This window comes from Lissotriton helveticus, chromosome 2_1 (genome assembly GCF_964261635.1).
Source record: "Lissotriton helveticus chromosome 2_1, aLisHel1.1, whole genome shotgun sequence".
NCBI lineage: Eukaryota > Metazoa > Chordata > Amphibia > Caudata > Salamandridae > Lissotriton > Lissotriton helveticus.
This window is the reverse complement of record NC_136059.1, coordinates 1,330,171,803-1,330,198,514: the sequence shown is the minus strand read 5'-3', so window position 1 is coordinate 1,330,198,514 and position 26,712 is coordinate 1,330,171,803. Positions and strand designations below refer to the sequence as shown.

General features: G+C 52.0%; 1 long non-coding RNA gene across 1 annotated transcript; it reads right to left on the bottom strand.

Annotated features, from left to right (window-relative positions):
- Nucleotides 1-384: 384 nt before the first annotated feature.
- On the bottom strand, nt 385-26,712 carry LOC144819735 (uncharacterized). Its single transcript, XR_013607539.1, has 3 exons — nt 26,664-26,712; nt 535-702; nt 385-411 (listed from the first exon to the last, which is right to left on the bottom strand). It is a non-coding gene; the product is annotated as an uncharacterized LOC144819735 (long non-coding RNA).

Sequence of the window (26,712 nt, the reverse complement as noted above, 5' to 3'; positions counted from 1 at the left end):
GGAAGGGAAAAGGTGGAAGCGGGAAATAGGAAAACAGTGTAGAGTACGTGTACTTTCAGCAGGGTCTCTACCCGAACATAAGCTCTCTAGCTCCAGGCAAAAGCTTGGCATCATCTAGGCACTGGTGTATGCCTGGGGCTCCATCTCTTCGAGCACGACATCTATCCCCATATATAGTCCCTCCACCAAGCACAAGGTCTCTGGACCCCACCCGGGATCCTGTGCTCCACCCCAGGTTTCTATCTTCTACAAAGCTTGTCTATCTACTACACCTGGCCTCTATCTCCCATAAACCCGTCGGTCACCACCCGCACCCTCTCTCACCTTGTTGTCATGGAATTTGCGCTGTTGGCACTGGTGGTGCTTAAACGAGCAGTAGCTTGGGTGCTGATATTGCTCTGAGTCGCAGACCTGTGGACATAAACAACCAGAGAAAAGATTCAGAATTCTAAGTTGAAAATTAGGAGAAAGATAGAAAGGGTCCAGGAAGGGTAAGGTGTAGGTATACCTTGAATGGCAGGAAGCAACACTAACCTTGTCTGGGTAGTCCCCTTCCTGGAAGTAGGCGTACTCCTTTTTCAACCACTTGTTGACGTGGGGCCCAATGCAACCATGAAATTGCAGCTGGCTGCACCAATAGTCTGGCCCCATCCCGGCGTACAACTTCATCCCATAGAATTTTCTATTCTTGAGGACATTAGCCTATGAACAAAGCAATGGAGGATCAGAATGTGTAGAAAACAGTTGCTTGCTCGCAGTAACTGCTCCATCAGCCTTGAGTATCTCTTCTGTTAGTACCACATGCGACCTGCTGGTGGAACAAACTGATGCATAGCAATGTTAGGAAAAAGGGGTAGACAGGGAAGACTCGCTTCCCGATTCACAAAGATAAACTTAGACTTTAAGTTTAGACCTAAATTATGGGCCAGACGTAGGTAGAGAGGAGAGGTGTGGCGCCGCGGCCAGGACGACTGACGCTGGAATCTGGGGACCACGGTTCGATCCCCGGCTCCGGCGGCAGGTTAGCCCAGCACCATGTGACTCTGGGCAATAGCTCGCTTAATCTTCCCGACGGCCCCCAGCGCCTAGAGACCCTTACGGGTGATTGTGCGCTTTACAAATGTGGACTTTTAGGTAGGATTGATTTACCGATTCTTAATTACCGAATTTTACCGATTCGGTAATTAAGAATCGTTAAATCAGAGGGGTGGGTATGTAGGTATTCCAGATGTGCTGGAATACCGAATCAGAGAAATTCGGTATTTACCGATTCGGTAAATACCGATCGGTAATGCACATTCATTCCTATGGGCTTTGAAGCCCATAGGAATGAATGGGCATTACCGATTTGGTATTTACCAAATCGGTAAATACCGAATTTCACAAGGGTGCAGGGGGTGTCACTTTGACACCCTCTGTCCCCCCCAAAAGAGGCTCGGGTGCCATGTGGCAGGCATACATGCCCTAAGGGCAGGTCTGCCTGTCATATGGCATAGGTGTGCATGCACACATGTGCATGCACACCGGAATCGGTATTTTACCATCAAATTGGATTTGATGGTAAATACAATTTCAAAGCTTTATTCGACATTTGTCATAAAAGCATCAATCCCTACCCTATACAATAAATACTATAGCTAAAAACTTTTTCTTTAAAAGACATAATAAACAGTGACAGTCGAATAGTTTATACACATAAAAATTATTATCAATTCATAAAAAAAACAGTTAAAATAATATATACATGTTTCAGATATGAGAGCAATTGGAACAAGGCGACCTTATTTAATTATATTACATTTAACAGTAGTGAACAGGAACGGATTACCCAGGCCCAAGCAAGAAATTTTGCTACCGCAATCGCTACTAGTGCAGAGCAGTCAGATTTTAATATTCTAAGTGCGGTCGATTGACAACGAGTACCCATATTTAAACAGACTGGCTTTAACCATTTGCGCCTTGGACTGGCATATAAAGGACAACAAAACAATAGATGGGAGGTATGCTCTCTTTGGTCCTTGCAATGATGACAGTGTTCATCCCGTGAAGGATTCCAGTGTTTCTTAAAAGTATTCACTGGAAGTGTTCCAATCCGAAATTGAAAGTATAGTTTCCTGTCATGAGGACGTTCGATTATGTCCCAATGATCTTCACACGATGGGAACATCTTAATGTCCAAAAAGCGAGATGACAAATTAGGTGAAGAACCTTTTTGATACATAGTTGAATACACCATCTCCCAGTACATTTCTTTCAGTGTAGTTTTCGATGGAAAACAAGCCACATCCCTATTACCCCACAGATGTTCCAATTTTAACTTTACAAGAGTGTCCCGCAAATCCTTTAACCATACAATACAATGGAATCGGTCACACTTAACTACATCTAGCAATGCTATTAGATAGTGGGATAGCTCTGGGGTCACCATCAGGCGCCTCCAGTATAACAAAGGCCGTAGCCGAGCTATGTCCTCTACATTTTTCCTGCCAAGGTCCAATTTCAAGGGGATTGTGGGCGTGCTCTGTGGGGCCATTACAAGTCCTCAGAGAAATCTGTTTTCTGCTCTTCCTAAGTCACCCAAATTTGAGAAACCCCAAAGCTCGGAGCCATACAAACAGGCGCTCAGTACTTTCATATTGTAGATTTCAAGAGCACAGTTGATCGGTTTTGTCAGTGAGGCCCTATGTTTAAGGGCTACCACCCCTGCTAGTTGGTTAAACTTTAGTACTGCCGTATTAATGTGCGATTTCCATTTCATGTCTCCCTGTAGGATTATTCCTAGATAGGAAAAAGCATCTACTTTCTCAAGTGGGGTGCCCTTGTATGTTATCACGCCCCTGAACGTAGAGTGATAATTAAGGCACATGAATTTGGTCTTAGATGTATTCAATTCAAGGCCCCTGCTGTCACAAAATTCTCCAAAGGCATCAACCACTTTTTGGAGACCACTCGGAGTACGCGAAAGTAGAAGCGTATCATCCGCAAACATTAATACGGGTACATGTGAGCCTGCTATAATTGGCGCGTCACTTGGGAATTTCTTCAGGTGGTCAACAATACCATTAATATAGATTGAAAACAATGTTGGGGCCAGGACACACCCTTGTCTCACCCCTCGCTCCACCGGAAAGGGCTCAGTCACTTCTCCCTGCTTGCCCCATCTGATTTTAGCGAAATTGTTTTCATGAAGGCGTACTAGAAGAGTGAGAAGTTCCTGACTTATCCCTGTAGCAGCCAGGGTCTGCCACAGTTTTCCTCTTGGAACCAGGTCAAAGGCTGCTTTTAAATCTACAAAGACAGCATATAATGTGCCCTTTTTTAAGATAACATTTCTCCAAAAAATTGTTATAAAGTAAAAAACTTGGTCGACACTACTGGTCAAGGGGCGAAACCCTGCTTGGTAAGGTGACAGTATGTTATTTTCATCAATCCATTGTTGCAGCTTGTTCTGAACTAATCGCCCCATTAGTTTTTGCGCTGTATCAATGAGACTGATGGGTCTATAGTTTTTCGCCTGTGTTTTGTCACCCTTTTTAAATATGGGGATGATTTCTGCTCCCTTCCAAGAAGCGGGCACTTCCCCTCCCATCGCCACTGCATTTGCCAACCATGTAAAGTAGGTGCACCATGAATTCCTATCAGATAGAAACACATCTGCCGGGATTCCATCCATGCCCGGTGCTTTTCCCCCTGATACGCAATCCAAGGCCAAGCTAACATCTTTTTCAGTAAATATTTGGTGTTTAAAAAAGATGCTAGGAGGGGGGGAATTTACAGCGTGCATCAGGTTACATGCATACTGTGGTTTGAAAAACTCAATCCAATCATCTTTTGCGACATGGTTATGTGGTTGTGTGGCTATCCCACCCCTATCCCATTTTACTGTGGCCCAAAATAGCTTGGAGTCCTTGGCTGCGCAAGCCTGTTTCAGCTCGCACCAGCGTTCTTCATCCCAGCGTTTCTTCGCTTGTTTTTGAGTCAATCTATATGCGTCTCTTGCCTTCCTAACTGTCATAGAGTTACCCGTTCTCAATGCGATGCTTAGGTTATGGCGTGCCTGTCTGCAGCACGTGTCGTACCAACCCTGCCTAGGATATTCCTTTTTAGGTCTTCTTGGATCTACAGATTTGGTTAAAAAGCTTTGAAGTTTAGAGAAAAATGTTTTATGTGCCTCCATCATATAGACCTGGAAGTTGGAATTCTCACAGTGGGGCTTAATGTTATTTACTTCCTCTATCACTACTTTTTTAAGGTCCTCCAGTCTTGTTATGTCTTCAATCAACATTCTCCATTTCAAATGGCGCTGGTTGTTTGAACACACAACATCTTGAGTGACCCGCTCAATTTTGTTAACACAATCTGTAGTCTTATGATAGGTGTGGAGGGTCAAGCACAAAGGATTGTGATCACTTTCCATTCTTGCCTCCACAGACATGTCTACCAATTTACTCCATGCCCTTACATCTATCAAAAAATAATCGATTCTGCTAGTGGCACGTCCATTATCAAATGTGTTGTTCCCTTTTATATCAGAGGGCGTACGCCCATTTGCCGCTCTCAATCCTCTTGCTAAGCAAAAACTCTTTAGCTGTATTGCCACAGCACTCCATCTTTTGATGGCTGGAACCTCCAACTGAGGTATTCCCCACTTATTGTCCTCCTCTTCAGACAAAGACCTATCCTCTTCACCCATGGGTTCAAAAGTAGAATTAAAATCCCCACCCACAATTACATGGAATTGTGGTTCCAGCAATTCTAGTTCATTTTCTAATGTAGTAACTACTTCTGAGGTTTTACCTCCACCAACACCCCTGGCATAGACATTGAATAAAGCCAGTTCTTGGCCGCTGTCCCATCTGATGGTTACTGATAAGATATCGTTTGATGGGGAAGATCTTTGGGTTATTGAACAGTTCAACGTCTGGTCAATCCAAATTAATAGACCTCCAGAAGGAAGTCCTGTATGATTTCTAGTTGCTGGTATGTAGTAGTTTAGATACCCATGGCGAAAAACTGGTTTTAGTGCCCAAGTTTCTTGTAACAAGATGATGTCATATTGGTCAATAAAATCAGCCCATTCAGGAGAAGATATCTTATTATTTATGCCTGCTATATTCCACGAGATAAGAGTCAAGGAAGGTATTCCTGGGTTACATCCCAAATGACCCAAGTCCTCAACATTTTCCACACGATCAATACTCATTGTTCTACCACCCTCCATAGCTACCTCACTTTCTGCTCTTACCCTATTTTTCCCCTGCTGATCTTTATCTACCTCCCCAGAATTTAGATCTTGAATTTCATTGGGGTCTATTGGCTGTTTGCACAGTTGCGTGCATGGACAGACGGCTACCTTTTCCTTAATTTGCCTTCTTTGAGCTATAACTGGCGGATATTCATGCCTTGTGAGTCAATCGCACTCATTTAAATTAGATAAAGCTGAAAATCTGTTTTCCAAGTGCAACCCCCAATCATGTCTTGGGCTATCCCTAACACTTCTGCTACCCACGACAGACCACTTGGTCCTTAAAACACTAGGCTTTATCCCTAATCCTCTTCTACTATAGAAGAAGTCGAGTGTAAGTGGTATTAGTTCTGCAGTTCTTCGTTGTGGAAGGGATAAATTAAGCAGGATTTCCGATAGCACTTCTGGGCCCTTCAGGTTCAGTACCACACAGTCCCCCGCAAATTTCTTAGGTTTATTCCCTATCCACTTCACTCTTCTTGCTGAAATCAGGTCATCTGTCAGCTTTTCTTTTCCCCAAGGAGTAATGTGCATATTATTACTCAACCAGTTTAATGCTTTGTTTAACAGTGATTCTGGTAGCTCAGTCTGTCCTACATTCAGAGGTGGAACATTAGCGAGAACGAGGATCAAAGGTGACGCTTCTATGACCAACTCTACAGGTCCTGTCTCTCGATTTGGGCCTGGATCAATGGTTCTCCCTGGGATAGATGGTAAGTCAGCAGTAGTGGGATGAAATATTTGTGTGTCAGGGATTGGGCTTGTTGTCTGAGTGGGGGCTACAACATCTACTGCTCCCCCAGATCTGATTTCTGTAGTTTGTTTTTCATTAATTTTATCCAACACCAGGTGCGGTATCTCCCCCACATTATCATTGGTGGTTTTTAAAAGGATCTCCAATTTGTTAACTTTGTCGGTGAGGTGATCAATTTTAGATATCAACGGTTTGATTAACCTGTTTAGTTTGTTATCCATCATATCCATAAGTTTCTTTATAACTGCGTCATCCCAGCCTATGCCCCCTTTTTCTTCTCCCACTTTACCTTTTGTGGGGTTCTTACTAGGAGGAGTTGCTGGTCTTTTCCTATTTGATCTCAGCCCTTCTCTTCTGGGGAGGGTCTTAGAACCCCCTCTGGCTGCTCTTGGAGCGGGCCAGGGACAGACTAATTTGCATGTAGCCAGGTTCTGAACTGGGATGGTGCAGTGAGCTAAAAAACGGTGATGGATCAAGCCCTGATCTGTTGACTGGGTAGGAGTGTTCTGATTAACTCAGATACTCTGTCCATCACCACCCCCTTTTTGAATCGTTTTGGCCACCACAAGTGTGGAAGGGTATGCTCAGATGTGAGTCCCTTGCTCACTGCACCATCAGGATTCAAGCAAGCCGGGCCGAAGACGGCTGTAATGCCAGAAACCGGTCCCCGGAAGCTTGTTTCCTTTCCAGTAAAGAATTGGCTTGGTAGTTTGGTCTGCCCTGTTCCCATGATGCACTGGGCCAGGGACAGACTAATTTGCATGTAGCCAGGTTCTGAACTGGGATGGTGCAGTGAGCTAAAAAACGGTGATGGATCAAGCCCTGATCTGTTGACTGGGTAGGAGTGTTCTGATTAACTCAGATACTCTGTCCATCACCACCCCCTTTTTGAATCGTTTTGGCCACCACAAGTGTGGAAGGGTATGCTCAGATGTGAGTCCCTTGCTCACTGCACCATCAGGATTCAAGCAAGCCGGGCCAAAGACGGCTGTAATGCCAGAAACCGGTCCCCGGAAGCTTGTTTCCTTTCCAGTAAAGAATTGGCTTGGTAGTTTGGTCTGCCCTGTTCCCATGATGCACTGGGCCAGGGACAGACTAATTTGCATGTAGCCAGGTTCTGAACTGGGATGGTGCAGTGAGCTAAAAAACGGTGATGGATCAAGCCCTGATCTGTTGACTGGGTAGGAGTGTTCTGATTAACTCAGATACTCTGTCCATCACCACCCCCTTTTTGAATCGTTTTGGCCACCACAAGTGTGGAAGGGTATGCTCAGATGTGAGTCCCTTGCTCACTGCACCATCAGGATTCAAGCAAGCCGGGCCGAAGACGGCTGTAATGCCAGAAACCGGTCCCCGGAAGCTTGTTTCCTTTCCAGTAAAGAATTGGCTTGGTAGTTTGGTCTGCCCTGTTCCCATGATGCACTGGGCCAGGGACAGACTAATTTGCATGTAGCCAGGTTCTGAACTAGGAAGGTGCAGTGAGCTAATAAACGGTGATGGATCAAGCCCTGATCTGTTGACTGGGTAGGAGTGTTCTGATTAACTCAGATACTCTGTCCATCACCACCCCCTTTTTGAATCGCTCTTGGAGCGGGGACAGGAGCCAATGGAGAGGATTGACACTCAATAAGCTCTAAATCATCTTGGGGGGTATCTATATCACCCTCCTCTATTATGTCAGAGTTGATTTTAGAGTTTGAGACCACAGAAACATTCAGCTCTAAATCATCAGCAAAATGCTGAGTGAATGAATCTATGACATTTCCTGCATCCATATCTATCCGATTCATACATATATTTCCCCCTTGCGACGATGTTGGAGAGGCGCTAAGACCCAAAGAAGATCTACGCTCGTTATTTATTTTTGCCACCACCTGCACCAGATAGTTATCCATGGTGTTAGTTGGAGCAATGGGGGTCTTCAGTTTCGACATATATGGGTCTAATGAACACAAAAAACAAAGATTAACTTAGATACCCCTAAACACCCTTACCAATATTAATAAACACACTTCAGCCCGATTCCCCCCTAAATCAATCACTAGAATGAAAGGAGGCAGTATTATCTAAGTACCTCACCACGGAGATAGATTTTCGCTCAGGAGGTATGGCCCAGTCTAGTCGTGGCCAGTCTTGGACTGTCTTAGACTGTCCGCCCTTAGTCCGGGCTTCGTCCGGCGCGTCCCGCGCGCGTCCTCGCGGGACGAGGGACCTGCAGGCTTCTTATGATGCGCCGCCTGGCGCGCTGTTTGTTCACGTCGCAGCCCCCCAAGGGATGCTGGGGGCTGTAGTCCGGCCGGCGGAGCCAAGCCCGGCCGGTCGGTTTCACCCGCGAGTTCTGGCGGAGCCAAGCCTGGCCGCTGTGCTGCAGAGTAGGAAGGTTTCAGGTGGGGCAGCAAAAGTGAAAAGAAGGAAGACGGGGAACTCGGCCCCTGCAGGCTTCTTATGATGCGCCGCCTGGCGCGCTGTTTGTTCACGTCGCAGCCCCCCAAGGGATGCTGGGGGCTGTAGTCTGGCCGGCGGAGCCAAGCCCGGCCAGTCGGTTTCACCCGCGAGTTCTGGCAGAGCCAAGCCCGGCCGCTGTGCTGCAGAGTAGGAAGGTTTCAGGTGGGGCAGCAAAAGTGAAAAGAAGGAAGACGGGGAACTCGGCCCCTGCAGGCTTCTTATGATGCGCCGCCTGGCGCGCTGTTTGTTCACATCGCAGCCCCCCAAGAGATGCTGGGGGCTGTAGTCCGGCCGGCGGAGCCAAGCCCGGCCGGTCGGTTTCACCCGCGAGTTCTGGCGGAGCCAAGCCTGGCCGCTGTGCTGCAGAGTAGGAAGGTTTCAGGTGGGGCAGCAAAAGTGAAAAGATTGTAAAATACCGATTCGCTAAGGCTTTTTGGACTCTGAAGAGTCCCACCTACATATCAGAGTTACCGAATCGGTAAAAATACCGATTCGGTAAATTTACCAAATCGGTAAATTTACAGATTCTGTAAAATAGTGCCCCTACATACAGAAAAGCCATTTACCGGTCGGTAAAGGCCGAAATCGGCCGTTACCGACCGGTAAAAGCCTACCTACATCTGGCCCATAACTTTAGGCTTGAAGTCTAACTTTAGACCTGAAGTCTAATTTTAAACCTAAAGTCTAATTTTAAAACTAAAGTCTAACTTTAGACCTGAAGTCTAACTTTAGCCCTGAAGTCTAAAGTTAGACTTCAGGTCTAAACTTAGAAATTAAGTCTAAACTTAGGCTATAGGTATAAACTTCGTAAAAAATGCATAAATCACTCTTTCAATGAAGACATTATGGTCCTCCCCTAGTTGCATAACCTTGTTGAGTGTCTTTCGGAAGCATTTCACCTCTCCATTAGGGTGGGATTGTAAGTTGATCTTGATATATTTTTGGGTCATGGCAGCAATGTACTCTTTAATGAATTGTTGGTGTGAATCTTTTTCTTACTCAGGACATTTCGTGAGTGTCGATAACCCAATGGTCAAAGTTGTTCACGTGTTAAAACAAGGCCCAAAATCTTCAGTAGGAGGCCTTTGCGCAACCCCCCCTCTGGTGCAAGACCACATCAACAGTGTTAGAAAGGCGATCCCCGGGGGGGTACAGAAGATGTCTAACTGACCCCCCTGAGACCCACCTCCCCTTATGAGTTAGGCCGAGCGCCGTCGAGAGGCCTCCTTGGCGAGGCTCCTCTCCTACAATCGTAACAGCCGAATAATCACACCACTACAGAGGAACACCACACGAGAGTAGATTCTTAAGAGTCTTTATATAAAGAATAAAGGCAGGTTCTCGTAGCAATTTGTACAAAGGGATCGAGGGATCCGTAAAGTCTTGGTATCAGGAAAAAGAGGTAGCGGGACAGTCTTGGTACCAACTGGTATGAGGATGTCCGGTGCACAGCTCTCAATCCTCGAGCTGGGGGGGGGTACAAGGAGCCGCGACAGCGTTAGCAGGGCCTCCGAAGATGGTTCAGCGTGGTCAGGCCGCGACAGCGTCAGCAGGGCCTCCGAGGTTCCAGGTTCCAAGTACAAGAGTTCTTATCAGGATCAGCCGCGACGAGGTCAGCAGGGCTTCGACTCCAAGAAACAACTCCCGTCCTGATCTAGGGCTGGCCCAGATATAGGACTGGAGTCCTTTGATGTCCGGACCCTCGCGCCGGGGGGGTCAGAGGGGCCGGGATGATGGTGTCCAGACACCCAGCAGGGGGGTGGAGCCAGCACCCAGGGAGGCCGGAGGGCGATCGATACCAGGTGTCCGGGGACGGCTGGAGGGCCATCGAAACTCCCCTCCTCCTGGATCCGTCGAGTGGCCACTCTACCACCTGGGTGGATCTTGGTGCCTCGATGTCGGGGCTTTGCTGGGCCACGGCCGGGGTCGGGCCGAGGCCACGTGCTCAGGACGTGATGGGCCCAAGATGGAGTCGGGCCTGAAATGGTGGCTCGGGGTGGTAGCCGGACCTGCAGGGTTGGGGCGAGTCGTGTTCGCCGGGTTCCAGGGGGGAGAGCCGTGGGTTGCCAGGGGGCTGCTCTGGTTGATAGTTCGTGGAGGGTAGTGTTCAGGGGGGACGACAGCGGGTCGATGGAGGGCCGATGTCGTCCCGGGCCCGCCATGCGGGAGGGGTAGGGCCACGCCACGAGGCCGGGTCCAACACACGTCCCCTCCAGCTGAAGGCAGGGAGAGTCACCCATCTTCTTGGGGGTTCTCCTCGTCGAGGCGGAAGAAGCGGGACAGGCCATCAGCGTTGGCATGGTCGTTGCCAGGGCGATGCTCCACAGTGAAGTCCATCCCTTGGAGGGAGATGGACCATCGGAGTAGCTTCGGGTTCTCGCCCCGCATCTGCATCAGCCACCGCAGAGGCCGGTGGTCGGTCTGCACCCGGAAGTGGGTGCCGAAGAGGTAGGGCCTGAGTTTCTTGAGGGCCCACACGACGGCAAAGGCTTCTCTCTCGATGGTGCTCCATCGTTGCTCCCTAGCCAGCAGTCGCCGGCTGATGAAGGCCACCGGATGGTCGACCCCCTCGGGGTTAACTTGGGATAGGACCGCCCCGATGCCGTGCTCCGAGGCGTCTGTTTGGACCACAAACTCTCGGCTGTAGTCGGGGGCTTGGAGCACAGGGGCGGTGCACATGGCCGTTTTCAAAGTCTCAAAGGCTGCTTGACACTCGGGGGTCCAGTACACCTTCTGGGGTTGCCTTTTGGAGGTCAGTTCTGTGAGGGCCCCACAATGCTCCCATAGTCTTTGATGAAGCGCCGGTAATATCCAGTGAGCTCCAGGAAGGCTCGGACTTCTGTCTGGGTGACCGGGGGCTCCCAGGCCACGATGGCGTCAATCTTTGGCTGGAGGGGAGCCACCTGGCCGCTCCCCACCTGGTGCCCCAGATAGGTCACAGACCCTTGGCCTATCTGGCATTTGCTTGCTTTCACAGTTAGTCCGGCCCGTCGGAGGGCCATCAGGACCTCCCAGAGGTGCTTGAGGTGCTCGGCCCAGTGGAGGCTGTACACCGCAATATCGTCCAGATAGGCGGCACTGAACTCTTCTAGCCCCGCCAGTACTTTATTCACCAGTCTCTGGAAGGTGGCCGGGGCGTTTTTCATGCCAAAGGGCATCACCTTGAAATGGAAGTGGCCATCGGGGGTCGAGAAGGCCGATCGCTCTTGGGCCCCCGGGGTGAGGCCGATCTGCCAATACCCGGCCGTGAGGTCGAAGGTGCTGAGGTACCTGGCGGCCCCCAGGCGGTCGATCAGTTCATCTGCCCTGGGGATGGAATGGGCGTCGGTCCTGGTGACGGCATTCAGCCCCCGGTAGTCGACACAGAACCGGAGCTCCGGGGGTGCGCCGGGGGCGGCGGCTTTAGGGACCAGGACCACTGGACTGGCCCAGGGACTGTCGGAGGGCTCGACCACCCCCAGGGCCAGCATCTTGGCCACCTCGGACTGGATGCAGGCCCGAACTCGGTCGGGCACTCGGTAGGCCAGGTGTCGCACGGGCAGGCTGTCCCCGGTGTCGACATCGTGGATGCACCACTGTGTGACCCCGGGAGTGAGGGAAAACAAGTCCGCAAACTGCCCCAGCAGGTTTTGTCAGTCCTGGCGCTGTTCGGGGGTCAGGGTGGAGGAGAGGATGATTCCCTCGACGGAGCCGTCTTTTTCGGAGCACTTCAGGAGGTCGGGCAGGGGCTCGGAGTCATCTTCGGCTCCGTCGTCCGTAGCTAGCAGCAGGCTCAGCTCCGTGCGGGCAAAGTGAGGCTTGAGCCGGTTGGCGTGTTGGACCCGGAGGGGGTTCTGGGGGGACTCCATGTCCACCAGATAGGTGACGGGGCTCTTGCGCTCCACCACTTTGAAGGGCCCCGTCCATTTGTCCTGGAGGGCACACGGTTCGACCGGGGACATGACCCAGACCTGCAGGCCCGGCTCGAACTCGATGGACGAAGTGTTCTGGTCATACCAGCGTTTCATCTCCTCCTGACTGGCCTCAAGGTTGGCTTCGGCATGTTCCCGGAACTTCCGAGTCTGGTTTCAGAGGGTCAGGAGGTACCGGTACACATCAGGCGGAGCATCTCGGATCGTAGTCTCCCAGCCTTCTTTGACCAGGCTGAGGGGACCTCGGACAGGGTGTCCGTACAATAGTTCAAAGGGGCTGAACCCCAGGGACTTCTGGGATACCTCCCGATAGGCAAACAGGAGGCAGGGCAGCAGGACGTCCCATCTGCGGCGTAGGGGCTCTTCCAGGCCCTTGATCATCCCCTTGAGTGTCCGGTTAAACCGCTCCACAAGTCCATTCCCCTGGGGTGATACGGGGTGGTGAACTTATATGTGACCCCGCACTGTTGCCACAGGGACCGCATATATTTGGATATAAAGTTTGTGCCCCGATCACTCACGACCTCTCGGGGGAACCCCACTCTGGAGAAGATCCCCATCAGCGCTCGGCCCACCACGGGGGCCGTTATGGTCCGGAGGGGGATGGCTTCCGGGTAGCGGGTGGCATGGTCCACCAGGACGAGGATGAAGCGATGTCCTTGCGAGGTTCGGGGGACCAGGGGCCCCACGATATCGATCCCCACTTGCTCGAAGGGGGTGGTCACCACGGGAAAGGGTTGGAGCGGGGCTTTGACCTTTCCTCCACTCTTTCCGCTGGCTTGACAGGTCGGGCACGTTCTGCAGTGGTTGCTTACATCGTTGCGCATTTTCAGCCAGTAAAAATGGGTCACTAGGAGGCTGTATGTTTTGTCCTGCCCCAGGTGCCCGGCGAGGGGCACATCGTGTGCCAGGTTTAAGAGGAAGTCTCTGAATCGGAGGGGGACCACCAACACTCGGCTGGCCCCCAGTTCGGCAATTTTCTGTTCGCTGTACAGGAGGCCGTGGTCCCAGTAGATCCAGTGGGACCCCGAGGTGTCCCCGGCAGCTTGGGCTGTGGCTTGCTGCCGGGTTCCCTCGAGGGAGGGACAGGCCTTCTGTTCCTGCCGGAATTGTTCTCGGGTGGGACCACCCTCTTGGCGCCATTGGGCTGGTTCAGGGAGGTCGCCGAGCTCGGCGATGCCTTCGCGGTTGGGCTCTGGGGGCCCGGACTCAGGGTCGGTTTCTCCATCGACGGCGGGCGGCGGCGGCGCGGGCCACTCTGGCTCCTCGGTCGGGGTGGCCTCGGCCGAGGCTGGGGCCCGGGCCGTCATGGATCGGGTGGTCGCGCAGACCCACTCGGGTAGTCCCAGCATTCCCATATGCTCTCTTCGCTCGACTTGGGCCCAGGGGCAACTCTCGAGGTCGTTCCCGAGGAGGCAGTCCACGGGGGCGTCGTCCCGGACGGTCACCTTTAGCATGCCCGACACCCCTCCTCACTCGAAGGGGATTCGGGCCATCTGCCACAGGGTCTCGGAATTATCGGCGGCCAGCACGGGGCACAGCACATTCGGTAGGATCTGTTCGGGAGTCACCAAGTGGCAGCGGACGGCCGTCACACTGGCTCCAGTGTCACGGAGTGCTTCGGCCCGTCGCCCATTAATGTTGACCCACTGACGGTATTTCTGGGTGTTGCTCGGGAGGGGAGCCCGGGGACCATGTCTCTCTCGCCCAGACAGACCAGGGCCATGGCAGCCGGCTCCCACTCGGTCTGGTCCTCGTTGTAGGCCTCTTCTTCTTCTTCTCCTTACCCCAGGGCAGCGGCAGCGATCTGGCGGGTCGGAGGCCCGGTGGTGCCGGGGCGCTGGTTCATGGGGCAGTGGGGGTCACTGGCAAAGTGACCTGGCCACTGGCATCTGTGGCAGGTAAGGTTTGTCCGGGGCCCCGGCCGTGCGGGGGGGGGCCCTCTTCGGATCAGAGATGGGGAAGTGTTGTTCTGGGGTGACCCCCGGGGCGGACTCCAGGGCGGGGCAGACGGGACGTCTCGGCTCCGGTTCTGGCTCCCTCCGCCACCTCGCTGGCGGGGGTGCCCCTGGGTGTTCCGTCCTGATTCTCCTATCGGGGTCCGGGGGACCCGGGTGCTCACCCATCGATCGGCCTCGATGGCGAGTTTCCGTGGCTCGGTCAGTTTGCTGTCGATGAGATGCTGTCTGAGCTCGACAAAGCAGTTGTTGGAGAGGTGCTCCCATACAATGAGATCGAACAGTTGCTCGTAGGTGGACACTTTGCTGCCCTTGATCCATCCTTCCAGTGCTCGGCTATAAAAGTTCACGTACTCAACCCACGTAGTACCGGGGATTTTCTTGCAGTCTCTGAATCTCTGCCGGTACATCTCAGGAGTGAGACCATAACGGGTGAGCAGGGCGTCCTTCATGTGATCATAGGAGGACATCACATCTTCGGCCAGCTCCAGCAGGGTGTCTCTTCCTTCGCTGACGAACTTCCCCCATAAGCCGGCACCCCAATCTTTCCGGGGTATGCCGTATGCGGTCATGGAGACTTCGTAGGCCTTAAACCATTGCTGGATGTCGTCATTCTTATAGTACTCTTTGACGACATCCTTGGGAATGTGGACCTTCGTGTCGGCAGGAGGCGGGGGCTTCGGTTCACAGTGGCGCTAACTTCTTCACTCTTGGCCTTAATCTCGAGTTCTTTGAGGCCACTCTTGTGCTCGAACGTGAGTTTCTTTTCTTCCAATTCTCTCTGCCTCCACCTCTCCTCCAGATCTCCTTGCAGTCGTAGTTGCTCAATGGCCATTTTCTTTTCCGCTAGTTGGAGTTCTCCTTCCATCCGGAGTCGGGCGAGCTCCAACTGGGGCTGTTACAGTTCTTGGGGGCACTTCGTGGACAGTGTCCTCGTCAGTTTGGGGTGGAGCCGCTCCGGTCTCCACCCAGGTTTGCAGCGCTTCTTTAAAATCCTCTTTGGTGCTTAGTCCGGTGGTAGCGATACCTAAGTCTTTGCAAAACTGTTTGAGTTCTTTATGGGTGTAATCTTCTAATCGTTCCTTTTTGAACTGTAGGGTCGTTCCGGCTTCTTTAGTATTCATGGTTGCTGGGTGTCTCTGCTAGTAGTGGGCGAGTTACTCGCTGTACGATTTGCGTCGGCTCGGATCCCGTCGCCTGCCACCAATGTTAGAAAGGCGATCCCCGGGGGTACAGAAGATGTCTGACTGACCCCCTGAGACCCACCTCCCCTTATGAGTTAGGCCGAGCGCCGTCGAGAGGCCTCCTTGGCGAGGCTCCTCTCCTACAATCGTAACAGCCGAATAATCACACCACTACAGAGGAACACCACACGAGAGTAGATTCTTAAGAGTCTTTATATAAAGAATAAAGGCAGGTTCTTGTAGCAATATGTACAAAGGGATAGAGGGATCCGTAGAGTCTTGGTATCAGGAAAAAGGGGTAGCGGGACAGTCTTGGTACCAACTGGTATGAGGAAGCCCGGCGCACAGCTCTCAATCCTCGAGCTGGGGGGGTACAAGGAGCCGCGACAGCGTCAGCAGGGCCTCCGAAGATGATTCAGCGTGGTCAGGCCGCGACAGCGTCAGCAGGGCCTCCGAGGTTCCAGGTTCCAAGTACAAGAGTTCTTATCAGGATCAGCCGCGACGAGGTCAGCAGGGCTTCGACTCCAAAATACAACTCCCATCCTGATCCAGGGCTGGCCCGGATATAGAACTGGAGTCCTTTGATGTCCGGACCCTCACGCCTGGGGGGTCAGAGGGGCCGGGATGATGGTGTCCAGACACCCAGCAGGGGGGTGGAGCCAGCGCCCAGGGAGGTCGGAGGGCGATCGATACCAGGTGTCCGGGGACGGCTGGAGGGCCATCGAAACTCCCCTCCTCCTGGATCCGTCGAGTGGCCACTCTACCACCTGGGTGGATCTTGGTGCCTCGATGTCGGGGCTTCGCTGGGCCGCGGCCGGGGTCGGGCCGAGGCCACGTGCTCGGGACGTGATGGGCCCAAGATGGAGTCGGGCCTAAAATGGTGGCTCGGGGTGGTAGCCGGACCTGCAGGGTTGGGGGGAGTCGTGTTCGCCGGGTTCCTGGGGGGAGAGCCGTGGGTTGCCAGGGGGCTGCTCTCGTTGATAGTTCGTGGAGGGTAGTGTTCAGGCGGGACGACAGCGGGTCGATGGAGGGCCGATGTTGTCCCGGGCCCGCCATGCGGGAGGGGTAGGGCCATGCCACGAGGCCGGGTCCAACAAACAGGTGCTGCAAACCACTGCACTGTAAGCTCCCAGCACTATCTCGGTCTGCAAATGGTCCAGTTTGGTGGAGTGGAATGCTTTTTGCTCCAATGTTTAACCCAAGAGACATATCCCTGACCTTTAACAACAGATGGCTCATGAGCTGTGCTTCTTGTAGTAGTCCTTGATACTTAATTTGCTGTGGCTACTTTGTTCTAGATATCAAGTCTTAGCTCCTTCTATGGCAGCTTGCTTTGATCTCTCACCAGTGCCCTCTCTTGATCTACACTCCCCAGTGTTTCATCTGGGTCCTGCTTATGTTAGAGCGTATACTAATGGATTTGCAAAAGTTGGAAAAAAGTAGCAAAAAAGAACTGAATGGGACAAACACTGTGATGATGGAGTATGGTTTTTAGGTGTAAAATAGTTTCTTATGCATTCCAATGAAAGCACTTCGTGTAGGCGGAATGATACTTGAAGTAGCTTATAACATGAGGTGAGTGGGTAATATTCGCTTGGTCGAGCTAAAGCCCACTCTATGTATGTTTTATACAATAGGTAACAATACGTCTGCAGACAGCTGTGCTGTTAAGCCATACATAAAAAGAGGTTTTCAGAGAGGTTACTAATGGGCTCTCTTTTTGCCCTCCATGTCCCTCTCGCTCTTTAGCATAAAACCCAAAGCTATTACTAAAATCGAATTATGTGACAGGCTTGTAGGAGTTAAATTACGGAAATAATGGTCCAAGGAAACACTCCTTGGCCCCTTTTTTCATATAGTTAACCTTGGTATGAGGGATCACCTTGGACTGTTTCCTCTCTCTTCTTGTGATTTTTCAAGCTTGGGGGTGGCACTTGGCTGACCATGGGAAGGGGAGTTGGATTATTATGTTAGGAGCAGGAACAGCAGAAAACCATGATCATCAACAAGTCCAGGACCACCAGCACACCCAGGTGCACCAGGACCAGGAGGTGCACCAGGGCTGTTAGGAACAGATCAGAAACAAAAAAATAAATCAGGAGGAACAGGGCCAAGGGGACAAGATGATCAGAGCCAGATGGACAGAGAACAGGAGAACAAGGGGATCTACGACAAGTAAGACTAGGCAAACGGGCCCAAGATCAAGACAAAGAAGACTAGGAGGAGGAAAAGGAGAAGTGTCAAGTTTAAGGAGGCCAGGAAATGAAGTGGGCCTGGAGGAATGAAATTTAGAGCAGGACATGGATAGCCAGGCCAGAAGGACCAAATGGGCCAAGAGTACTATGGCTCAGTGGACAATGATCAGGTGGAGAAACAGGGCTAGGGGAACCAGAACAAAGAGGGTTAGTCTAGGAGAACCAGGGCTATAGGACCATGATCAGGAGGACCAAAACCAGGAAGGCCAACAGGACAAGGTGGAGGACCAGAAACAGGAGGACAAGAAAGGCTAAGAGCACCAGGACCAGTATTATCAAGAGGGCATGAGAGCCGGGGGGCGTGGCCAAGCCAGCTAAGATGGCTGACGTGCCTGAGTAGAGCTTTGTACACCAGCCTGCATAATCAGCAATCATCTTTGTCGGTGGGGCCCAACAGAGACATGTAACTGCTTCTGACAGCTACCGGATGCCCAGCACATAACTAGAGACTACCTGCGAGAGCGAGAAGGGGCTACACCATAAGATTCGAAGGGCCTCGGCCTCGCGGCTGCTCTCCCAAAATGGCGACCATCATGGACAGCGGACAGAGGGCCGTAGAGAAGAGCCGTGAACTGCCGGCTCGGAACAGAGCGCAACTCTATCCCAGGCCCAGCACTGGGCCCCATCCGCTGCCGGCAGGAAGAACAAGGTGAGGAGTGGGCGGGGGCTTAGCGGCGGAGAGGAATGGGAGGCCAGAACTGCCACAGGACACCCTACGGCCATTGGTGAACACCTAGGGCCAGCAGAGAGGCCTACATGACGGCTCTCCGGCTGAGGGCCGAATGGGCCCCCCAGGAATCCCCAAAGCCTCCCAGAATCTGACCCAGGCCGGGCTCCAGGAACAACTGCAGACGGCGAAGGAGACGCAGTGTGAGGCGGACTGGAGAGCCATGAGTCACCTATTGCTGGGGCTGGAGACGCACCGGTGTGCGGCCCAGGAAGCCTGGACAGCGTGACCCTCGGTCAATACCAGGAGAAAGGAAAGAGATCAGGTCCGTCTCCCATCCACCACCTGCTGTCCAGCTGGGGAGCACCCCCACCGCCTGAGGCTTGGTGGTCGATAAGAGTCCCAGAACTTACCTTGGTCAATGTTCGGGGCTTAAATGCTACTAAGAAGTAGGGGCTGTGCATCCAGGAGCCCTTTTATGAGGGCATACCGCCCCTCTTTGTCCACCGTCCTGCGGGTTTCCTTAAATGGGATCCCCTGCCCGAGCCAAATCAGCGATCCACGCGCAAACACAGAGTATGTAGTAGCACAGAAAGGGCTGCATCAGCGCTTTTGCACTCGTTCCAATTCGGCATTTGTGAGGTGCGTCTCCTGTATTATCTGTGCTTTCTGGCATTTGGTGTAGGAATTAACAGCATACCTTTTTTCACTCTGTGCATTCCCCAAAATTTTAGACGAGATACTAGTGTCTGCGGTCGTTGGCATGTCAGAGTGGCTCTGGGGTGGGGGAATGGGTAGGGGGTATCTTGCACTGATCCTGCCCCGGTCCCCTGTCCTGTAATGCTGTCAGATGAAGATGCTCGCCCAGGGTGGAATTACATTCGTGGGGATGGGGGATAACTGGGAAGAAATTCAAACATTTTGAGGGGAACCAGGTCCCAACACTGCGGACCTATCACAACTGGCAATACTTCCAAACTATGCATGGAGCTAAAGTTCTAATGTATTGGGGGGGGGGGGGAGCTGGGTTCTCGGGGTGCTGGTCCGTTGCCCATAGTGGTCCAATGTTCCCAAGTGTAGTGTTGTACTTAGGAAGATAGCTATGAAGCGACTAGTGGTAGTAAGGTCTCAACCTGTTTTTCCGGGCATGGGCACGGTGGGGACCCCGTTGGGAGAGGGTGAGGAAGAAAGGAGGGGATTGTGAACCTAGATATCATGTTCCCTCAAATTAGTGTATCTGCTGTTTTGGGGGTCACGAGGTGAGCGGTCACTGAGTGCACTCAGGAGATGCTTGTGTCCATGGAATCCTCTTTGGATGAGAAAATGTGGGGGTCATCCTCCCTGTCTGAGCTTTCCAAGGCTGGATTCTATTTGCGGCTGGTTGGAGAGCTCTTCATCGTTCAGCTATCTATTATTCGAGGTTGTGGGAAGCTACTTAGCTCTGGTGTTTCGGTCCCCGTTGCTGGTAGGTTCTTTTTCTTCTTTGGCTCCTGCATTGTGGTTCCTGTATGTTAGGGGCTATGTCCCAGGGAGGATCGTCCAGAGCGTGGAGGTAGATCCAGTCAAATACTGCCTTCTGGTCCACAAAGAACAATGAAGCCAGTATTAGACCCCATTCAGGTGGAGCATCCGTTTTGCCCCCAGGAAGGAGGCCCGCTGTCGCTGCACCACCCTAGAATAGTCTGGGAAGACCATCACTCATTTGTCTTTCACCTGAAGTGGCCCATGTTGTCTGGCCGCTCTCAGCACTGGGTCCCTGTCCCGAAAGTTTAAGCAACTTCAGGAGCAGTGGTCATGGGGACATCCCTGGGGAAGGTCATTGAGCCGGAACCCTGTGGGCTCTCTCCACTGAAAAGGGCGTGAGATCGGAATCTGGGGTGAATGATTTGAGCCATGTCTATATGAACTTCACCGGGTTGGATCCTTCAGCCCCTTCTGGCAGGTTGATCACTCCGATATTGCTTCGTCGAGACCGCCCTTCTAAGTCCTCTGCCCTCTCCTCCAGCCTGTTGATACGGGTTTTAAGGTCCTGCATGGCTTCCTGCTGTGACTTACCTAACAGCTGAAGGGTGGCGAGGGCCTTCTCAACATCCGCTACTTTATCAGCTAGCTTACGCTGGACATCTCGCAACAGGATTGGGTCAGAGTACAGGCCCTAACTTATCCTCCATTGTGGCCTGTGAGTCTTCAATTGCTGCCAGTAATTTATCCAGCTTGTCGGACATAGACTGAAAAGCAGTTGTCTCGGATGCTGGGGCCTGATTGGAGACAATCGGAAGTGAGTGCCGTTCCGGGGCTGGTGTCTGCGATCCTGCTGTAGGACGTAGGCGCCCCATGATGTATCCAGTGGCGTGGCCGGATCACTTCCTTACGTGTCACCAGGAGTGATCTGGTGATGTCGATCATTTGTGATGGAAGACAGGTTACTGCTGTTAGCTCCGGGTGAGTCTTTTCGGCTTTCGGTGTCCACCGGTGTGGCAGCTACGAGCTTCGTCGAGGTGGCACCTCCTAGGAGATAAGAGTGGTTGGGAGTATTAGGGTCTTTAGCATTAAGGTGGCTCAGTAGTCCTTCAATACTGGCCTTCCATCTTGCATGGATGGCCCGTGTTCAACAGCATTTGGGCGAGATGAGATCATGTCCTGGTTGGAGATTCAGCTCTCCGGAGTTGAGCAGTGCACTGACCGGAGGCTCCCCATCACTGTCTGCTCCAGGAGTGGTTTGGTGACCTTTCACATCCCCAGTCAGTGTCCCGCTGGATGCTAGTCATGGGCACAGCATTGGTCTTTAATAGACGTATGGCGGAACAGAAACCCAATCTCTAGGCGGTATTTCTTTCACTCGATACTCCATAATCTACAGGTACCCCTCGACCGGTTTCTATGCTCGCCGACAATACTCCCCAAGGCCCAGCAAGTTGATAACCTGGGATGTGTGGTCTCTGATCACGACTTGCATCTTCTAACCCTCCAATGGCGACCACCCCACCCACTTGTCCCCACCTGGAAACTGCAGTGAGAGTGCTTGGAAGACCCGGTGTTCCGCCACGATAAAACAAACAGTATTGAACAATATGTTGCAAATAATGCCAATACGGCATCCACCAGGACACTGGAGTGGGGATGCCCAGACGTAGGTCCCTTGATCACTTTGCCACTGGATTCAGGCTAGCCTGGCTGATGAGAGCTGTTAGTCCGAAACCGGTCCCAGGATGCTTGTTTCTGTTCCAGGGAAGACATGGCTTGGCAGTTCGGGCTGGACTGGTCCCATGAGGCACAGCGTCAAGAATGATTTGCATATAACTGTGTCTGAACTGGGGTGGCAAAGTGAGCTAAAGAACGATATTAGATTCAACCCAGATCTGTGACTGGAGGTGAGTGTCTGAAAAGTTTCTGCACTCCGTCCATCAGCTCCTTGTGTTTGCTGCCTTCAAGATAGTCATCAGAGAGGCATGCATCAGGCAGATAGCGGGAGTCCGCAGCACACTTGACCGAAACTTGCAGAAAGCTGAACAAGAGCAAGCTGCCGTGACCAAGGCAGCAGACGCGGGCTCTGTGACCCCCAGCCCGAGTCGTGGAAGCCAAGACGGCTTATGCGGAAGGATTAGCAGGTCTACGAAGATACAGCATAGGGAGGGGGACAGATCAGGGGCACTTCTCACCTGGCTTGCCTGTCACAACCAGGACACACAACCAATTACTGAGAACATGGGCCCTGCTGGCAGGGTTGCCACATCCCAGGCAGATATCCTGCGGCTCTTCCAGGTCCACTACAAAACAATATACAAAAGCCCTGACCAGGACAGTCAGAAACAGGTCAACCACTTCCTTCCACCCCTAAACATACCCCAAATTCCGATGGAGGACAGGGCTCACCTCGAGGCAGTGATCACACCCTCAGATGTAAAGCAAGCAATTCAGGCCCTAGCCCAGAAGAAAGCCACCGGGCAAGACGGCCTACCTTTAGAATACTATAGCATCTTCGCCACGTTGTTGGCGCCAAAATTGTCAGACATGTACGAGGCAGCGCTAGAGAAGGGGGAACTACCTGGCTCGTTGCGGGAAAAAATATAGGCCAATAACGTTACTATTCGCTGATTGTAAAATTCTAGGCAATATTTTGGGGGACCGATTGGGCCCAATACTCCCGCTGTTAATACACCTGGACCAGAACGGGTTTATGTCGGGTAGGAATACATCCCAAAACATACGTAGGCTCTTTCAAGTTCAGGATCGGGCTCCGGGCCGCTACCCCAGGGCGTCTTGCCTGGTCCTGGACTTGGAAAAGGCATTTCACACCCTGACCTGACCATACCTCTTCAAGACATTGAATCGGATGGGGCTGGGATCAACTTTCAGAGCACAAGTGAAACTATTATACATGAATCTCAAACCGAGGACACGGCTGGGTAAAAACATCTTGCAGCCTTTCCAGATAAAGAGAGGCACCCGGCAAGGGTGCCCTCCCCCCCCCCTGCTATTTGCCATGGCAATGGAGCCTCTCACGATACGGTTGCACTAGGAGGGAGAGACTTGGGGCATCTCAAAAGCAGGTACTACGCACACTGTGTCCCAGTATGTGGATGACATGGTGCTGTGTGTACGGGATATCGCAGCGGATCGCAGTCCCATAAGGAATACACTTTCAGACTTTACAGCTGCAGCAGAGTTGGAGACTCGAGGTTTTGCTTGGATTTTCTGCGCCCCACGATACCTTGGCATTCGACTTTATCAACACCCCACAGACTTATTCGAGGGTAATCATCGAAGAGCCCTAGCGGGTGCCAAGGCCCAGTAAACTTTTGGTTGGAAGGCTCTGCCCCTAGCCCCAATAGGCAGGATAGCCTTAGCGAATATGATCTTAGTGCCGGAATTCCTCTATTACATTGCAAATACCCCTGTCATCCCCCCTCGCTCTTTCTATCGCAACCTGGATACCTTATTGAGCTCCATCATATGGGGAAACAACAATCAATCATTTGTAAAACGCACTACATACCCGCGAGGGTTTCATGGCGCTGGGGAGGGGGAGGCGCTACTGTTCGAACAGCCAGGACTTGAGTATCCTCCTGAAGGTCAGCAAGTCTTGGGTCTGTTGTAGGCTCAGTGGGAGGGTGTTCCATGTCTTGGCGGCGAGGTGGGAGAAGGATCTCCCGCCGGTGGTTGTTCTTCTGATGCGCAGGACGGTGGCGAGTGGAGGTCGGCGGAGCGTAGCTGGCGGTTGAGGATGTAGATGGATAGTGGTTTGTTGAGGTAGGTCTTGTGGAGTGCTTTGTGTGCATGGATGAGCAGATTGAAGGATATCCTCTTGTTGACGGGGAGCCAGTGCAGGTTTCTCAAGTGGGGGGTGCTGTGGCGGTGTCGTGGTACATCGAGGTTCAGTCGTGCCGAGGCATTTTGGATGCGTTATAGTCGTTTGATGAGCGTGGTCGGGGCTCCCGCGTAGAGGGCGTTTCCTTAGTCGAGTCTGCTGCTGATGAGGGCCTAGGTGACTGTCTTTTTTGTATCTGTTGGGATCCATCTGTAGATCTTGCAGAGCATGCGGAGGGTGTTGAAGCAGGAGGAGGAGATGGCGTTGACTTGCTTGGTCAATGAGAGCGTTGAGTTGAGGATGATTCCCATGTTGCGTGCATGGTCGGTGGATGTCGGGGCTGCCCCCAGTGCCGTCAGCCACCAGGAGTCATCCCAGGCTAAGGGTTGGAGCCGAGGATGAGGACCTCCATCTTGTCCGAGTTCAGTTTCAGATGGCTGATCTTCATCCAGTTGGCGACGGCCTTCATTCCTTCGTGGAGGTTGGCTTTGGCAGTGATGGGGTCCTTGGTGCGACTCCCAACAGACCGAGGAGGACTGGGGGCGCCATCCTTTGAAGCCTACTTTCTTGCGGCGCAACTCCAGTGGATGTCCCGATGAACAGCGGGGTGATATCTGGGGGAGACCGCCTCAGAGATGGGATCTATGTCGGTGCAGGCTATCTGCCGCCTGCTCCTTCCCAGCACCCGTCCTGACTCGACATATCCCATACAGGTGACGGTAGTGCGTACATGCATGTTACACATTCACCGCATGTCTGGTGGGACCCCCTTGAACAACCCCCTATTACCGCTAGCCGGACTCTCTAGAAATGGAGGATACTACTCCGCCCGAACCATACAAATCTGGACAAACCACTAGGTCCTCGAGATGGGATCCCTGTTCACTGAGGATAAACTGCTCCCGTTCAACCATTTCTCAGAGGAGACAGGTCTCTCACCGGGCAATTCCTGCTCCATAGACAAATAATCCTACGCTGCCGCCGCCTTTGGGACCGCTCAGAGAGGGGACCTGCAGTGCAACTGGTACTTCATGCAATACTCATTATGGGCATGGGCCGTCACGAATTACCTGGCATTTTAAAGCAATCTAAGACCTCACTGCCACTACACTTACCCCGCTGCACTGGAAGTGGGAGGAGGAGGAGGGCGCCCACTACATGATAAGGAATGGGAACAAGCCCTAGAATACCCGAAGAAAGTGTCCCGCAATGCTCGGTTTAAAAACATATACTTCTACAAACTACATCGGGCCTGCCTCACCCCGGCGCAGCTCCAACGGTTTTACCCAGACACACGACTCCTCTGCCCAAGATGTCAAACCCCACATGCAACATTTAAACAGAAGGACCCCCACTGACAGCCTGCAGAGAGGCAGTTGGTAAATGGGGCTCGTCAGAGAAGGACACAATCAGGCGGGAGAAGGTACAAGGCGTGCGTAAGAAACATATTTCCACCGAGTGGACACACTACTGTACCAATTCCGCCACCACGCAGTAAGCACCCAGCAAACGCCACCACAGACAACTACAACTGAAGCCCCAAGTCAAGATATACTAGCCCAGTCCACCTCAAATACTGGTAATACCCCAGTTACCTCCAGACACCACGATAGAACATGACCTGGCAGTACGCACAAGTGACAAAGAGACCCATACACAGTGCCTACACTCGCCTGAGCCACACTTTGGGAAAGCCCTACTCCCCCCACCCCCTAAAAAACTACATGCAACAACATTATCCTCCCATCAACTGACGCCCATGGATGAAGATGTTCTAATTTGCCTCGCCCCCATCATTCTAGGTTCCCACACTCTGTTCGTTGTCCATGCCGGTAGTTTCACGGACCAGATACCGTTCAAGTTATATTGCTCCTAGATGGCTATATTAAGACACATGACAACACTGCATGGCCATAGCAGGGAGACCAATAGCCAATCCCATTATACACATATACTGTCACACCCTGGGTTGACAGGCAAACATGTAAGATGCAATTATGATAATCGTGCCAATTGCTATAACTACTACTATGTAAACTGTCATTAAAAATTAAATAAAAATTGTTAAAAAAAAATGAGAGCAAGGACCAGGAGGACCAGGGTCAGGAGGAACACAAGGACCAGTGCTAGCATGACAAGGTCCAGGTCTAGTTGGAACAGAGTCTGAAAGAACAGGGCGAGGTGGTCCAAACATGCACGAAGATGAGGGGCAACATAACCGGAGGACTAGGTGGAGCAGGGCTATGAGGACAGGGACCAGGAGGACCCAAACCATTAAGGTAAAAAAGACTAGTACCAGGTGGACAATGACCCGGGGAACAGGAAGGCCTGAGGATGTACAGGAATCAGAAACGGGGTAGGAGGGTGGCGGTGCGGGCAGGAACAGGACTAGAAACCCCAGAAACGAACACAACCTGGAGGATGTCCAATACAAAATTAAACCATATCAGGAAGACCAAGAGCACCAGGCCCAAAGATCAGAAGGAACAAACCCAGGAGGATAAGAAATAGAAGGAATAGGAGGACCAGGAAAACAAACCAGAAGCAGTAGGACCAGAAGGTTGAAGAGAATGACCAGGAGGAGGACCAGAAGGAAGAAGAGGGCCATTGCTAGGTGGAGCTGGGTCACAAGTACCAGGATGGCCTGAAGCCCCATGAGGATGAGAATAAAAAAGAAGATGTATTGAGGAGGAGTAAGAGAAGGGTCAAAAGAGGAAGGTGGACCATGTGGAGAATGTTAAAGAAGGACAGAAGGACCAGGAGAAATAGGACAAGAAGCAGGAGATTGTGTGATTCTAGGCCACATGAGTAAGGACTTTGATGAGGGACAAAATGAAGAGATTACTGAAGATAAGGGTGCATGTTGCTCTAAGGGGAGCCTCAAAGATAATCAGTAGAAGCTTTCTGCCAAAGCCCAATGCCCCTTAGTTCTTTACCTTGTTTTTAGATTTCATGTTCTGAGACTCAATTGTAGGGTTGATGAAC